Source organism: Euprymna scolopes, chromosome 2, assembly GCF_053919585.1.
Source record: "Euprymna scolopes isolate OS-2025 chromosome 2, ASM5391958v1, whole genome shotgun sequence".
Lineage (NCBI taxonomy): Eukaryota > Metazoa > Mollusca > Cephalopoda > Sepiida > Sepiolidae > Euprymna > Euprymna scolopes.
In genome coordinates, this window is record NC_136483.1 from 23791622 (window position 1) to 23809182 (window position 17561).

The window sequence follows — 17561 nt, forward strand, 5'->3', positions numbered from 1 at the left end:
ATGATATATATATAGGCTATATATGATATATATATGACGTATATGTATAATATATATATGATATATGTATATATGATATGATATATGTATGATGTATATAATATATATATATATGATATATATATATGATATAATATATATGATATATATAATATATATATGGTATATATATGATGTATAAATATATGATATATATATATATGATATATAAATATATATGATATATATATCATATATATATGTTTATATATATATATGATATATATATATCATATATATATACATGTTTATAAACATATATATATTATATATATATGTTTATATATATTTATATATATATATAACTACTTAATTTACTAACATAAAATTAATATATGAAAGTATAAATTTATGCGTAAACTTTAAGTATTTACTTCAAAAGTGCTCAATACTTAGGTAGAGCTAGTTAGTTAGTTATAAAATATATGTGACGATTAAGCTACACTGAATATTCCGCGTTTCATTCACTCTAGGACACGCATAAGCCTGAAGAATCCTAGAGTGGATGAAACGCGGAATATTCAGTGTAGCTTAATCGCCATATATATTTTATAACTTACTATATATATATATATATATATATATATATATATATATATATATATATATATATATATATGATATATAGTCACAAGTAAACGTTTAAGACCATCCATGAAACTAATAAGATTTCTCTGTATTGCATCATGTTACATCATCCTATTTTTGAGATTGCATCATACTTATTGATTTTTATTGTTTTAGATCTTGTAGCTCATTAAACGCTTCTTTTTTCCAAAACAGCTGTCATTGAAGTGGTTTTCAGCTAAATTTTTCGAATTTCTAAAAGTGTGACAATGGGTCGAAAAAAGTCACTAAGTGAAGTTTAAAAGGCTAAATTGAAGGCTTATCGGAACGTAACATTTGTGCTAAATTGAAGGCCAGTGAGATCGCCGTGCATCAATCAATAAAATCAAGCAGTGTCGCTCCTACAAGGATTTGCATAGTAGCGGACGACCAAGAAAAAAAAACCGTCAGAGACGACTATCTGATCTAATAGATATTTATGGGTTCGCCACTGAGTTCTATTGACAAAGTTCGAGCTGCTTTGATGGGAAATTGTGTGACTGTGAGCCGTATGACTGTTTCCAGACGTCTTTCGGGGGTATTTGGCCTAAAATCTTGTAAGACTTCTAAAAAGCTGCGCCTAACATCTGTAATGAAAGCTAAACTGTTAGCCTTTACCAGGAAATATCAGCACTGGACGTCAGCACAGTGGGGGCAAAGTCATGTTCTATGATGAATCCACAATTTGTAGTTAAGAAACGATATGATCACCGGACACCTGGAGCGCGATACTATGAGAAATATACAATTTTTACGATGAAGAACTCTCTGTCAGATTATTTGGAGTGCGATTTCTGAAAATGTTGTTGCTGGGCTCTATTTTGTGCCGTCTGGAACAACCATAGGTGACCCCCGTTATGTTGAATTGTTCATGGATAAGCTAGAAATTCATATGGACGTGCATAACTGCACTATCTTCATGCAAGACGGTGCACCGTGTCACCGATCGAAAGCTACCACGACTTTTTTGGATAAGAACCGGATTGGCCAGGCAACAGCCTAGACTTCAACCGTATCAAGAATATGTGAATTTTGAAGGATAAAATTGCCGAGAAATAACCATCAAGTTATACGGACCTTGTGAAAGTGATTAAGGAAGTGTGGGTGAAAGAAATTTCCCAGGAATACTGCAGGAATCTTGTGCACGACGCCTGCACAGACATAATAATAATAATAATAAATTGCAGCGGACCCACAAAACACTGAATTTTGGCTTGAAAACCCCACAAAATATGAATTTTGTGTGAAAACAAAAATTCCATCAATTTAATTTCGAGAATAAACCGGTTAATATGGCTTGCCTTTTTTTCTGTTGTTCTTGGCCTTCGGACCGGGATCAAAGTGTAGTATCTGTTCTGCAGATGCTGCACTTAAGATAATTTGTACCAGTCAATGGAGGGGAGACCCTCTATAATGGGACAATTATTATTTTTGGTAACCAGAGTGCCCCCTTTTGCCTACTTTTAGGGGAGCTTGTTTTACCCCACATTAAAAACGGCCTTGTGCCTAATTTGCTTTGGTGAGGAAGCAAATAAATGCATTAAATAAATCTGTTAATATGGAGGTTTGAATAAGGTTTATCAATTTTGTTTAAAACTTTTGGTAATCACACATACACATACACACAAACACACACACACACACAGAGAAACACACACACGCACACGCACACCTTCACATATATATATATATATATATATAGTTTTTTTTAATGTACGCGTTAGCGAATATTTTCTTCTTTTTGTGCATACCAATATTTTTTTAATTAAAATTAAATTAGAAGCTCGATACTTATTAAGATATAACAACAGAGAATATATAAATACATAACAATTTTACTATTTTCCAAAGACCAATTAAACTTACCAATCATTTTTTTTTCATATAAAAAAAAACTTCATGCATTTTACAGATCTGTTTCGCTCACGGAGTAAAAATCAATATTTGCATGTCAGCACTTCACACACACACACACACACACACACACACACATATATATATATAGTAAATAGGTAAACAATTAATACACCATTTACATATGTTCTAAGAATTCATCCACGGCCTGCAAACTGAACACGTCTTGCTTTGACAACAGATGATGGCAATGAAAGTTCGCCATAGATTTATTGTTTGGTTGGATTGTTTTTTCATTAGATATTTTAGGATCTCATAATAAAAATAAATAAATAAATATACAAGGTGTCTTAAAAATGTACTCACACTTCGAACGAGAATAAAACTTATTTATGAACATAGAGTGAAATATAGAAGAGGAATGTCATTGAAGAATCGTCTTTGCAAATGTTCAAATTGATGACATTATTGTCCAGACGGTGCCGATTCCCCGCACCATGATATTCATAAAGGTCACAAAACTGATCATTAGAAGTACATTATTAAGGCACCCCGTATTTTCATTTGAATATACCCGAAGAAACCTAACGACACAAAAAATAGAAGCATCGTCAGTTTGTAGGCCATTGTTTCAGCGCAGTAAATGAAAATTTTCCTTCCTTACTTCTGTGGAAGCCTACTACCGATTCCAGAAATAGAACGATCACATAACCAGGTGTCATTGCAAGGGATTCCAATGTTGAAAGGTGGGATCTGGAAGCAGTGATGCAGGACCGGGAATTCTTGCGTGAGTGTGTGAATTCCATCATCTCGACTGCGATTGAACGACTGAACGCTTGAACGATTGAACGATGATGATGATGATGATGATGACGATGACGACGACGACGACGACGACGATGATGATGATGATGATGATGATGATGATGATGATGATGATGATTGCTTCGTTATTTATGTTTATGTATGGTTTAGTTATTGCATTAAATCCTGACTCATAATTTAATATGAAATGTTGATGCATATTTTGTTAATAATTAATCGTTTACGCAAAACAAAACAAAATAAAAAAAACGAAATATTAGTTAAAATAATACGCGAATATTCCCCATGTTCTTCTTAACGAATATAAATGCATATAAGGGTAGTTTCAAAAGTCATGCATCACATTTATCACCTAAAAAAAAAATCAAAAGAAAAGTTGAAGAGTTACGAAGACGGGGTGATACCATTACAACTAGCGACTTTTGTGCTCCAGAATTTATTTTTTTACGTAGTCACTACCATTCGCAATGCACTTTTGATGTCTCGGTCGTAAATGTCCAAAAACGCCATGTCACTTACATCTCTGTTGCCAATCTGAAATCAACGAACCCATCTCCTAACTATGTTGGCATTAACTGTATTGCTTCGTAAACATTCATTGGGCGCCGGTCAGTGTTGATCGGTTCAATTTTTTCTACAAGGAGCAATTCAAGGACGCATCCTTGCTTCTGACGCACGTCAATGACAGTAGTTTCTTTCTTAGAGTTTCATTGTCGATATCTGTAAAAAAAAGCCCTGAAGCGTTCAAGTCATAAAGGCATAAGTTCAGTTATCATAACAATGTAAGTTGCAATAGAAGATGTAAGAGGCATTACTTTAAGGAACTACTCTCGTGTAGATGTTGCAGTTATATAGCTTTAACAATAATGCTATTTAGTGGTTACAAGCGTAGCGATTGTGAATTCTGTTAGGCTACTCTATCCCTCTTTTAGGAGAGTATGTCCCTAAATCCAGCTATGCTATGAAGATAGATAAAAATAATCTTAAAACTTCAAATTACAACTTTTCCCTGTTAACTCGGAATTGTTTCCTGCCGTTTGTATTTTCGATTGGATAATGTCAGTTCATTGGAGATTGCACCACATTACAGACTTCTACTGCAGACAACCTAACATGGGGTATCCATTGTCTCCTGATTAAAACGGATGTCTATATATGTCAGGTTGAATCCCGCCATAGAAAAGACATTTAAATGAAGTAACACAAAGCCCGAGTAACTGTACATGAAAATCAACTTTGTAAAATACTTTGTTTTTCAAACCTTAATAAAGCAGCACGTCTAGGAGGAAGAAAATTGTGAGGTCTTCTGCCTATTTATAGTATCGATTCTTTTATGCATCTTGAATTTCTCCTGCCTCAAAAAAAAAACTCTTAAGATAAAACTATCATTAAAAAAGGTTGCTTATATTGTATATATCCGCGATCTTGAAGCCCTCTGGATGATGATTTCAATAATCGCTCACGCCGTACTATGCAAGAGGGAATGGCCAGGCAGAACGGTTCGTGGATGCGTCTAATAGAGCACTTTAAAAGTAAGACGCACACATACTGAAAAAGTAATGCAATCAATTTTACAAATATATAAAGTGATCTCAAATCACAGTGGTCAATCTGCAATGACGTCAACCGAAGCAATGTTTGCAAGGAAGATTAAAACAGTGTTTGATATATTATTGCGAACACATACGAAAGCATAACGCGAAAAATGTCACGAAGAGACGATTAAAAGAAAATATTTCTTTTGTGTGTTAAAAACATTAAATCCCACTGGGAATAAGGGGTAAACGGATGGGGAGCATGGTGTACATGATTAAGGGATTCAGGTTTATTCAATCTACAAAGATATGTGAACCAGCTGAAGAAACGATATTCAGATGCTTTCGAAAATAATATTGCAGAGGACGAACAAAAACTGAAATATTGGAAAAATCTCTGAATTAGTGTTTTATACATATTTTATACATATTTTATACATATTTTATACATATGGTTTGAATTAAACTCAAAGGAGAGTACAAAGTTGATGTTGCGTTTACTTTCGACAGCCTCGTAACTATCGCTTCGCTTGTTTTGTACTTTAGTCTTCACATTCCATGAGCGATGTTTCTGAAAAAGGGGGGAGATTTGCTGTTTTCTATCTATCGGCACTTATCGCCCGTTGGTTTTTAAATTGAAATATTTCATGGTCTTGATAAGTAGTTTTTGTCCTACTGACATTTTGAATTCTATCAAGTTTATAAAACGCACATGTATGCTAAAAAGGTCGTGAATCAACGTAGATTTGTCCATCTAAAATCATCACTCTAAAATATAGTTAAAATATTTATATTAATTTCTCATCTTTATTAGTTGTTGTTTCACGATGAAGATGAGAATAATAGTCCGCAATAAAGAAATTAATATAAATAATACTAATCTCTATAATGAATTCCAATTAAAATAACATATAATATTTATATGTTGATCACATTTTTATTTAAAACAATGCCTTGTGCGTTTTAGGTTTGTGGACACTTTTTGTTTGAATATTGAATAATTCTACTCAGAACAAGAGGAGACAAATGACTTTAAAACTATAATTTATAATGATTTTTTTTTATTTATTTAGAAAGTTTAATTTTTTAAAGAAAACGTTTTTTGTTGTATTAAGTCATATATATATATATATATATATATATATATATATATATATATATATATATATATCATAATGATCATTTAAATCTATGTCAGCATTTTCTTTTACAAAAACTGGTCAATAAAAAATTAATTAAAATAATCATACATTTTCATATAACTAAAAAATGCCTGTTATGATTATTTCAAAATTTTTATTATCTTATTACAAACTAAAATATATTTTAATTCGATAAATGTTCACATAATAAATGTTATTTTGTGTTACTGTGTTAATTTAGTGTGTTAAGCTAAGCGAAACTTGAATAAATCTTTGAATTATCTCTCATTGTTTTGAATAGAATTCTTCAAAAATGAAAGCAAAAAAAAAAATTGTTCTCCAAACTTAAAAGTACAAGAGCCCCCAAAATAATTACCTTCCAGGAGGTTAGATACATGATCAAGTGCTGGTTTGATCAACATGTTTCTGTGGAACGAACTAGATTCAGACTTAACACCGCCATATTTTCAGTTAATATCGTTAACCACTTAGCCATCGTCATCAGCGAAATAAAAATAATAAAGTCATGATAAAAATGAACGCGAAAACAATCAAACTAAAACTGTTCTTATTATTTGGATTCATCAGACTACTATTCTCATCTTCCGTGTGAGTTTCACAACGTTTCGGTCGATGTAACCTCCGGCCTTCTGCAGGTGTATATTGTCACATTCGAGAATGTTTCTGTCGAACTCAGGAACCCTTTATTTACTTCACAAAGGTAGTATGCTCTTGTTCCATCAACCATAACTGGATAAAAGTCCTAAGAAATCTGGACCAGACACAAAAGGACACAATTCAGAAACTCACTGCAGTTTGCATATCATACTTGAAGGCTTGTCTGAAAAACTTCAACAAATATGTAATCCATATGACATCAGGACGATATTCAGGAGTTATTCAAATTACCTGAACAGCTTGAAAAACAACAGAAAAATTATGACTAAGAACTGTGTATATGAAATGCCACGTAAATGTGGAAAACTATACAAAGGTGAGATGTTGTCTGCTAAAAGTACGGTTAGAAGCCATAGTACGTGGAGAGATTGAAAATTCAGGTATAGCTAGCCATATCTGGAAGGAAAAGGGAAACCATCTACCATTATGGGACGAAGTAAAAATTATAGACAGAAGAATTGTGGAGAGTAAGACGACTAAAAAAAGCAGTACACATGCTGAGGAATAACCAATCACTAAGTAGACCTAATATAGAATTTAATACAATATGGAAACCATTAATTATAAATAATAGATAATATATGCAAGTAATAAGTAAAACCATAATATATAGATATACAGTAATAAATAGCAAAAAAAGGTCAATTTTTTAAACTTTGACCCCTATTATGACCCCTTAAAATTTATTCTTTTGGGCTCACATCAAGTTATTAAGTTAGATCCATGTCCAAGGAACCTATTTCTAAAACTTCAAGTGTTTAGACCCCAAATTTTCGGAGAAGTTTGGTAGAGTTCTCAAAGGTAAAATCGTTGAACTTTGACCCCTTTACAGCCAAATTTCTGGCCGAAAACCAATCGCATAGATGTTCCCAAATCTCAGTACTCTGTATATCAAATTGCGAGTGTGCAGACTTAAAATTGAGAGAGTTATTGCGTAGGGAAATATACACAGACACACAGACAGACAAACACACAGACACACACACACAGACAGACACACAGACACGTTCACTTTTATATATATACTAGCATTTAAGCCCGGCGTTGCCCGGGTTTTTTGAGGTTCATGTATAGCAAAAAAAAAGGTCAATTTTTTAAAACTTTGACCCCTATTATGACCCCATAACATTTATTGTTTTGGGTTCAAATCAAGTTATTAAGTTAGATCCATGTCCAAAAAACCTATATCTAAAATTTCAAGTGTTTGGATCCAAAATTGTCGGAGTTTGGTAGAGTTCACAAAGGTCAAATAATTGAACTTTGACCCCTTAACAGCCAAATTTCTGTCCGAATACGGATCACATCGATTTTCCCAAATCTCAGTACCCTGTATATCAAATTTCGAGTCTGTGGACTTAAAATTTACAAAGTTATTGGGTAGGGAAATGTACACACACAGACACACAGACAGACAGACAGACAGACACGTTCATTTATATAAATATATATATATATATATTTGTCGTTATCGTGGCTTTTAGTTGTTGTGTTCTGTGAGCCGGTTTCTAGAGACAGGCGTTAAATGACACCTGCAAGTAAAACATGATTCGGTGAGGGGGTGCAATGGTGAAAGTAGGAACATTGACACAAAGCAAAACAATTAACGAGTGAGTCACGTGCCTCTTCCAGTTAGAGAAACGCACTTTATTTACTTAGGATTTTTTTAAAATGTAACCAGACATGTCTGATAGTATGCGTCATGTTTTTTGGATATGTATTAAGCCTGGCTATTAATTCACACAGACACGCACACACATATTATTATCATTTGTAGTAGTAGTATTAGTATTATTATTATTATTAGTAGTAGTAGTAGTTTATGTATTTATTTTCATTATTTATTTCGACGGTGCTCGATACGTAAGTTGAAAGTGAACCCTTGCCGAATAAACGCACGCTAATTTGCTACGATAAATGGGTATGTGAATAACAAAAAATCTGATTGGCTGACTAGTAAACCAAGTATTTTATATATTTCTACGGCAATATATAAACCAATAAGCCACATCGATTCCATGCAATAGCCGGACGAATCCTCCCAAGGATGAAACGCGAAAATTTCTGTGTAGCTTAACTGCCATACATATTTTAAAAACTTACCATACATACATACACACGCGCGCGCTCACACACACAGATATATATTCTTTTTCTTCTTCTTCTTTTTCTTCTTCTTCTTCTTATTCTTATTATTATTCAGATTTCAAGGATAAAGTGCAATAGATGCATGTTTTTATTTTTAACACCAGATTATTATTATATTATTATATTATATTATATTATATTATTATATTATTATTATTATATTATTATATTATATTATATTATTAGATTATTATTATATTATTATATTATATTATATTATATTATTAGATTATTATTATAATATTAGATTATATTATATTATTATATTATATTGTATTATTATATTATATTATTATATTATATTATTATATTATATTATATTATATTATATTATTATATTATATTATATTATTAGATTATTATTATATTATTAGATTATATTATATTATTAGATTATATTGTATTATTATATTATATTATTATATTATATTATTATATTATATTATTATATTATATTATTATATTATATTATATTATTAGATTATTATTATATTATTAGATTAGATTATATTATTATATTATATTGTATTATTATATTATATTATTATATTATATTATTATATTATATTATATTATTATATTATATTATATTATATTATTATATTATTATTATATTATTAGATTAGATTATATTATTATATTATATTGTATTATTATATTATATTATTATATTATATTATAATATTATATTATATTTTATATTATATTAGATTATTAGATTATTATTATTATATTATTAGATTAGATTATATTATTATATTATATTGTATTATTATATTATATTATTATATTATATTATTATATTATATTATTATATTATATTATATTATTATATTATATTATATTATATTATTATATTATATTATATTATATTGTTAGATTATTATTATATTATATTATATTATTATATTATATTATTATATTATATTATTATATTATATTATATTATTATATTATATTATTATATTATATTATATTATTATATTATTATATTATATTATTATATTATATTATTATATTATATTATTATATTATATTATTATATTATATTATATTATTATATTATATTATTATATTATATTATATTATATTATTATATTATATTATTATATTATTATATTATATTATTATATTATATTATTATATTATATTATTAGATTATTATTATATTATTAGATTATATTATATTATTATATTATAAGATTAGATTATATTATATTATTATATTATATTATTAGATTATATTATTAGATTATTATTATATTATTAGATTATATTATATTATTATATTATATTGTATTATTATATTATATTATTATATTATTATATTATTATATTATATTATATTATATTATTATATTATATTATTAGATTATTATTATATTATTAGATTAGATTATATTATTATATTTTTAATTGTATTATTATATTATATTATATTTTTATATCATTATTATATTATTATATAATATTATTATATTTTTATATTATTATATTATTATATTATATTATTATATTAATATATTATATTATTATATTATTATATTATATTATTATATTATATTATTACATTATATTATTATATTATTATATTATATTATATTATTATGTATAAATAAAAAATTAGAAAAGCAGATTCAAGTAATAATGCGATCATCTTTAATATGACTTAACCCAACCAAATAAAACGGAATTAATAATCAGCTTAAACTTAAACTTTAATTTTAACTTTTTGTTCTGACTGAAGTCACAATATTAAAGTACTCTTAACCATAAATTTTAAACTCCAAACTAGTTTTAACCTCTAACAATCACCAAGTGCATTATAAATTTAAACAGTAAAGAATATGCACCGTTATATAACATAAAGTCTAGCTTTGAAATATTTTTATTTGAATGTATATATATATATATATATATATATATATATATATATATATATACGTTTTATTTTTATTACCGTATCTTTCTGTTAAGTTACATTATTGTTTCGGCTACTCAGCCGATTTATTTTTTGGCCGTCTGTAGCGTCCTCAGACTTTTACAGAAATGTTTGCTATTTTGGGATGAAATAGCGAACATTTCTGTAAAAGTCTGAGGACACTACAGACGGCCAAAAAAAAAACGGCCGAGTAGCCGAAACAATAATGTAACTTAACAGAAAGATACGGTAATAAAAAATAAAACGCATATTTGCTCTACAACAGTATTGAGCACTTTCTTCAGTTTTTGTCAATTACCATCTCCACTAAATATATGTATGTATGTATATATATATATATATATATATATATATATATATATATATATATATATATATATATATTAGAGATTTAGAAGGCTATCACAATGCGAGGAATGAGATATAGTCATTATTGATGAGAGAAGACGAAACCAAGTGGCGATTTACAAATCAATACGTCTATATATACATATATTTATTCAATTGTATTAAGTATAAATGTCTTACTTGTTGTGTCTGTGAAGAAATTTCCCTTTTCAGATGGCGGATGTTACAGAGCATGCCGGGTAGAATGAAAGGAATGGATTAAATAGTCGTGTGGAGTCTCGCAGCAAATTTAACGAGGGGGTTTAGATGTATAGCGTGTTTTAGGTGATTAGCATATACATACACACACACACACACACACACACATATATATATATATATATGCATATATATATATATGTTTATGCATATATATATAGATATATATGTATATGCACATATATATATATATAGATATATATGTGTATGCATATATATGGATATATATGTATATGCATATATATATATGTGTGTGTCTGTGTGTGTGTACATGAATAGCTTTAGATCAAGTATCTAGATATATTTTATATCTTGACTTCTTTTATCCTTTGTCGTTTGCATGTTATCTTCTATCATTAAATCCATTATTCTTTATATTTTGATTTTTGAATTTTTAAAATTTTTATTCTTTCCACTATTGGTAACATTATTAATCGATATAATTATTACTAAAAATTATCAATTATCATAAATATCACACCAGTATGTTTACCCCCACCACCACCACTACCTTCTATTTTAATTATTATTATTATTATTATTACAATTAGATTAAATGATTATATCTAAGCATGGAAATAAATTAACTTAGAAAAGAGCAACGTAAGTCGTACGTTTTCTGACCACATAAAAATTCCAAATTAAAAGCATTTTTATGACTAAATAAACCCGATTTAATCTGAAACCCCTTTTAGCATAGATATGTCAAATCTACATTCTCCTACTGTTTTAACCTATACACACTAGCATGTTAGGGCGGTCATCACACACGTATACAAATGCCTTTATTTCTAGTTTTCCATTACCTCTTCCTCGGTTCATATTTCCTGCCAATGCTCAGCCGAGGAGTTTGAATGAATATCGGCGAATGGAGAGACTTATTGTAATTGTTAAAAGAAAGCAGCTTAGTATTACTAGAATTAAATGTTACCATCCATTTACGGCCCCATTGCACTACGGTCTGACGGTCATTTTCGAAAGACTCATTAAGAAATGAATATTTATTTTTTGTTAATTTCTATTCGCTTATATCACGATATTATTTATTATGCTTTCAGCACTCACGCACTGCCCTTGTCCTTTAATATATATGTGGTAAGAGTTTAGGCTTCTTACCATGGGATCCCGATTTTGAATCTCGCTAGATGCAGCCACTCTGATGAGTCGTAACACGTGTCACGAAATATGTTTCAGTGGATAATTATATTTTAGAAACAATATATATGCCGTTCTCTATACGGGGGTAAAAATTGGTTAAAGGAGAAATTATTCCCAACTCGCATTTAGGTAAAACATGCACTTTCGTAAATAATTGAATTCATTCAAAACGTATCGCAAAAACATAAAGAAATAACATCTCTTCCCTTGTGTGTGTGTGATACACATGGTTCGGAGTTCGATTCCTAGAAACAGTCAAGCTACGCTGACGAGAGATGGTTACCTTGAAACATGCATGTACGTACGAGGGGCGTGCAATACATAATTCCTCTTACGTTTGTCTGATCTAGCTGAAATTTTGCAGGTGCAATGATTTATATCTCTACGAGTTATGTGGCAAATTACAGCTCTGAACTAATTGTGGTTTCTGTTTTACAGGTGTTTGAACTGAGTCAGGTGTGAAATGGAGCCTGTTGAATGTCGAGCAGTGATCCGGTTTTTGTATTTGAAAGGACGCGCACCACAGGAGACTTTTGATGAAATGAAAGAAACTTATAGTGATAATGCCCCATCATATGACCTTGTAAAACGCTGGGATCGTGATTTCAAACATGGCCGGAAATCTGTGGAAACAGCTCCCAGACCTGGTCGCCCCCCTTCTGCCATTCATGAGGCATCTGTCCGTCAAGTTGAGGCTGCCATTTTAGAAGATCGGCGCATTACTATTCGCCAAATAGCTCAAGATGTCAAGATTAGTACAGGGTCTGTGGAAACTATCATTCATGACCATTTGACAATAAGGTGTCTGCCAAATGGATTCCCAGGTTGCTCCCACCATTCCAGAAGCGAGAACGCATCGAGTGCTCGTGGATGAATTTGGAGATGTGCCAAGAAGATGAGTCACAGTTTTTCAAAAGACTGATTACACAGGATGAAACCTGGCTCCATCACTATGATCCAAAGACCAAAGCCCAGTCAATGCAGTGGAAGCACTTGAACTCACCACCTCCAAAGAAGGCAAGGGTGCTCACAGTCTTCTGGGATCAGGACGGAGTAGTGATGACAGATTTCCGGGCAAATGGTACCACAATTACAGGAGCTTATTATGCTTCACTTTTGAGGAAATTAAGGGAAGCTATCAAAATAAGGAGACGGGGCAAATCAGCTAAGTTACCCTCCTCCTGCAGGACAACGCTCCAGTCCACAACTCGCATGTCGCCAGATCAGAAGCACGGGCGTGTGGTTATGAAATCCTCCCCATCCTCCATACCCTCCTGACCTTGCACCCTCTGACTTTCACTTCTTCCCAGCCATGAAGTTGGTTTTGAAAGAAAAGCGTTTCCCAGATGATGCAGCCTTGATTTCTGAAGTCACGTCGTGGGTGGAGGACCAACCTGGGGTGTTCTACAAAAACGGTCTCCAGAGCTGCATCAAACGATGGGAGAAATGCCTAACTCTGGGTGGTTCCTATGTATAGAAAGACTAATAACTGTGCCAAGTTTCGTAGTTCTTCTCCTATGGGAAGTGGGTCAGGGGCATTATTAACGCACGCCCCTCGTAGATTAGTTTTAAAAATAATAAAAATAAATAAAATGTTATATACGTCCAAATAAATTATGACCGACTTTCTAAGTAAATAAAAATGAGTGAAGCCACTAGTTAACCGTGTTTATCGTAACAAAACACCAACATATATATACTTTTTTTCCATGTAAAACAGAAAGTTTGTTTCTGATAGATATCGATGTTAACAGTCTAAATAATTACATTTAATTTAACGTAATTATATTTTTCAATGCATTTCATTTTCCACGATTGCATTTTGGGTTTTTGGATCTACACTAGTGATGAATGGAAAGAGGCGTTCTTTGTTAATAAAATAAACATGTGTGTTTTTTTTTACTAATGGCACATTTACATCATAAAACAATATAAAGATAAAATTATTGTCCAAAACTCGTAACATATCTTTTCTCTTTATCTCATTATTTATGACGATGCGGCACTTCCGGTATTTTGGTGTAGATAATATTAGATAAGAACCACTCATAGAAAAAGATAACAAAAAGTCTGTTCCTGTTTGTTTATGACATGGGAAACGTTATAATTATATGTGACTGTTATCAGATAGAAAGAACGCTAAAGACGACGAATCATCTTTTCGTCGGCACTCTGGTTTCGATTAGATTTCACGGGGGGCAATCCTTCTGGGTTTGACCTCCTCCTTTCGAAGGTGTTACTGGATTTATCACTGATCTAGTTACTCCAAAGAGTCATTCAATAAAGTCCACCCAGTATTATCTAGAGTCATGGCCATGTAAGTATGGTTTCACTGCATGTGTTGGTGAGTGTTGATTAGTTCAAAATGTCAATAGAACAAAAACTACACAACTAAGAAAATGAAATTATTATTTCCATTTAAAAACCAACCGCGATAAGTGTTAGTGGATAGATTCCGACCCAGACGACAGCAAATCTTCTCCTTATGTCAGAAATATCGCTCATGGAATGTGAGGATAACAGGGCAAAATAAGCGAGGCGATAGTTACGAGGCTGTCAAAAGTACAGTTTTCTACCCTCCTTGAAGTTTAATACAATCCATATGTATAAAACATGTATAAAATATGTATAAAATACGTATAAAACATTACTTCAGAGAGTTTTTCAATATTTCACTTTTTTTTTCGATTGTATTAAGGGAGAAGGGTAGTGCACGAGTGTTAAAAGCATAATAAATAAGATCGTGATATAAGCAGAGAGAAGAACATTTATTTCTTAATGAATCTTTAGAACATGACCTCCCGATCGTAATTCAATGGAGCCGCAAATAGATGATAGCATTTAATGTTAGTAAAACTACGCTGCTCTCCTTTAACAATTACAAGAAACCTCTCCAACCACCGACATTCCGGACAAAATAACATCCAGCCTAAGAATTATTCCTTCAAACTCCTCGGCTTAACGTTCACAGGCAATATGAACTTGAACAAATACATTGAGGACACTTTGAAGGCTGCTGCAAAGAAGGTGGGCCTCTCTATCGTGCTAGAAGACTACCCACACCTGGGAGTATCCTATGCCTCTACAAATCTACCATTCGCCCATACATGGAGTATTGTTGCGACACCTGGGCTGGTTAATCTACTATTAGTCTCATCTCTTGGATAGAGCCCAAAAAAGAGTTTCCAATCTAAAGATCCTGCTTTGTCAACTAACCTCCAACCTCTGTCCCATCGTTGCAATCTTGCATCCCTATGTCTATTTAACAAGTATTTTAATGGAATATGCTCTGATGAACTCATTGCACGTGCTCTCTTGGTGTACATATTCCCGACAAACCCGCATAGCAACAAAATCGCGCCCTTTCACAGTTGAGGCCTCTAAATGCCAGAGATCTTTAAACTTTAATAGTTTCTTCTTTGGAACAGCTAGACTTTGGAATTCTCTTCCTGTTACTTGCTTTTCTGACTGTACTGATATGCAGAAATTTAAATGTAATGTAAACCAACATCTTATTAATCTTTTCTAGGCCTGGTCCCAAATAGTAGCCCCTTATGTCCAAGTGGCGTTATTACTTTGTTATGTGTGAACGCGAGCAAAAAAAAAAAAAAAAAAAGTAAAAAATAAATGAAAAAATTAAAGATGTGCGGATTACATGACCGATTTCACGAATGTCAAATATATGTAACGCTTGAGATACGATCGTCTCCTTCGATGTTATTGGTCGTTCAGATCATTCCTTTTTTTTTCATTGTAGGAAAAGCTTTCCCCTATTTTAATGTTTTAAGCAGCATGATTAAAATGAACTAGCAAGAAGACTCAACATCGCCCGGGATTTAATAAAGAACTCTACGGATACCCTTCCGTTTTATAATTCATTACTATGCCCACATATGCATTGTCCTTGGTGACCTTTAGACACCCCCACAAATGAACGCTGCCAAGTGTTGTTCGAATAAATCTGAACACACGTCCACACAAAACGCTAAAGGAATGTCATTCCTAAAGCTGGAAAATAAACAAATGAAACATGAAACATAAGATTTAGACATGTTTCTGCAAATGCTTTTTAACCCATTAAGTCTCAATATATCTCGTTTTTTTTTGTTTTTTTTTTTTGTTTTTTTTTACTATTGACTCGAAACTTTGTGTAATGACTAAGAATGGGTATACTCCACAAATTGAAAGAAAAAAAAATCATTTTATTTTTTTTAGAAAATGAAATATTAACTGCCCTGTAAATAGAGCATTGGGTACATGTGGTATATTTATATATATACTAGCATGGAAACCTGACGTTGCCTAGGATTGAATGATGATCAACAAACGTTTCACAATCACATATCTTAATGTCATCAAAATCGATGAAATCACTCATTTCTCAATCAAATCAATTGATTGCCTGCTCTAATTGGGAATACATCGCGGTGCACAGGAAGGAAGCTTCACATGCCTCCCTACAGTGACTTAATCCACAATACATTGTAGTTTACATTGCACTGTAGAGAACATACAGTTGGTTTTATAAAATTATTTTAATAATGGCTTATATTAAAGTTTAAATTGCAAAAGGAAAGTATCATGTTTCAGTTGTACTCTAAACAGAAACATTCGTTTCGAACTCAGCCCCTGTCATATAAAAAAAAAACATATTGTTGATTTTTATGTTTGGCCTTACTGCTTGCGCGGTGATAATGCCTTTAATTTGTTTAAAATGAAAAGATCAAGTATTATGTTTCAATTGTGCTATAAATAGATGCATTGATATCGAACGCGCCCTTGCCATATCGATGACCCTACTTTTGATCTTATATGCTCGTCCTTTCTGCTTGTGTGGTAATAAAATTTCTTAACTGCATTGGTAATTTTAGGCTGTATAAGTCGTTGCAGAGTTTAAAGGGCTCTCTCTCTCTCTCTCTCTCTCTCTCTCACACACACACACACACACACACACACGCACACAAATAAAGTACCTTTCATATAATCGTAAAGATAAATAAATATTTTTATATATAAATCAATACGCTATAC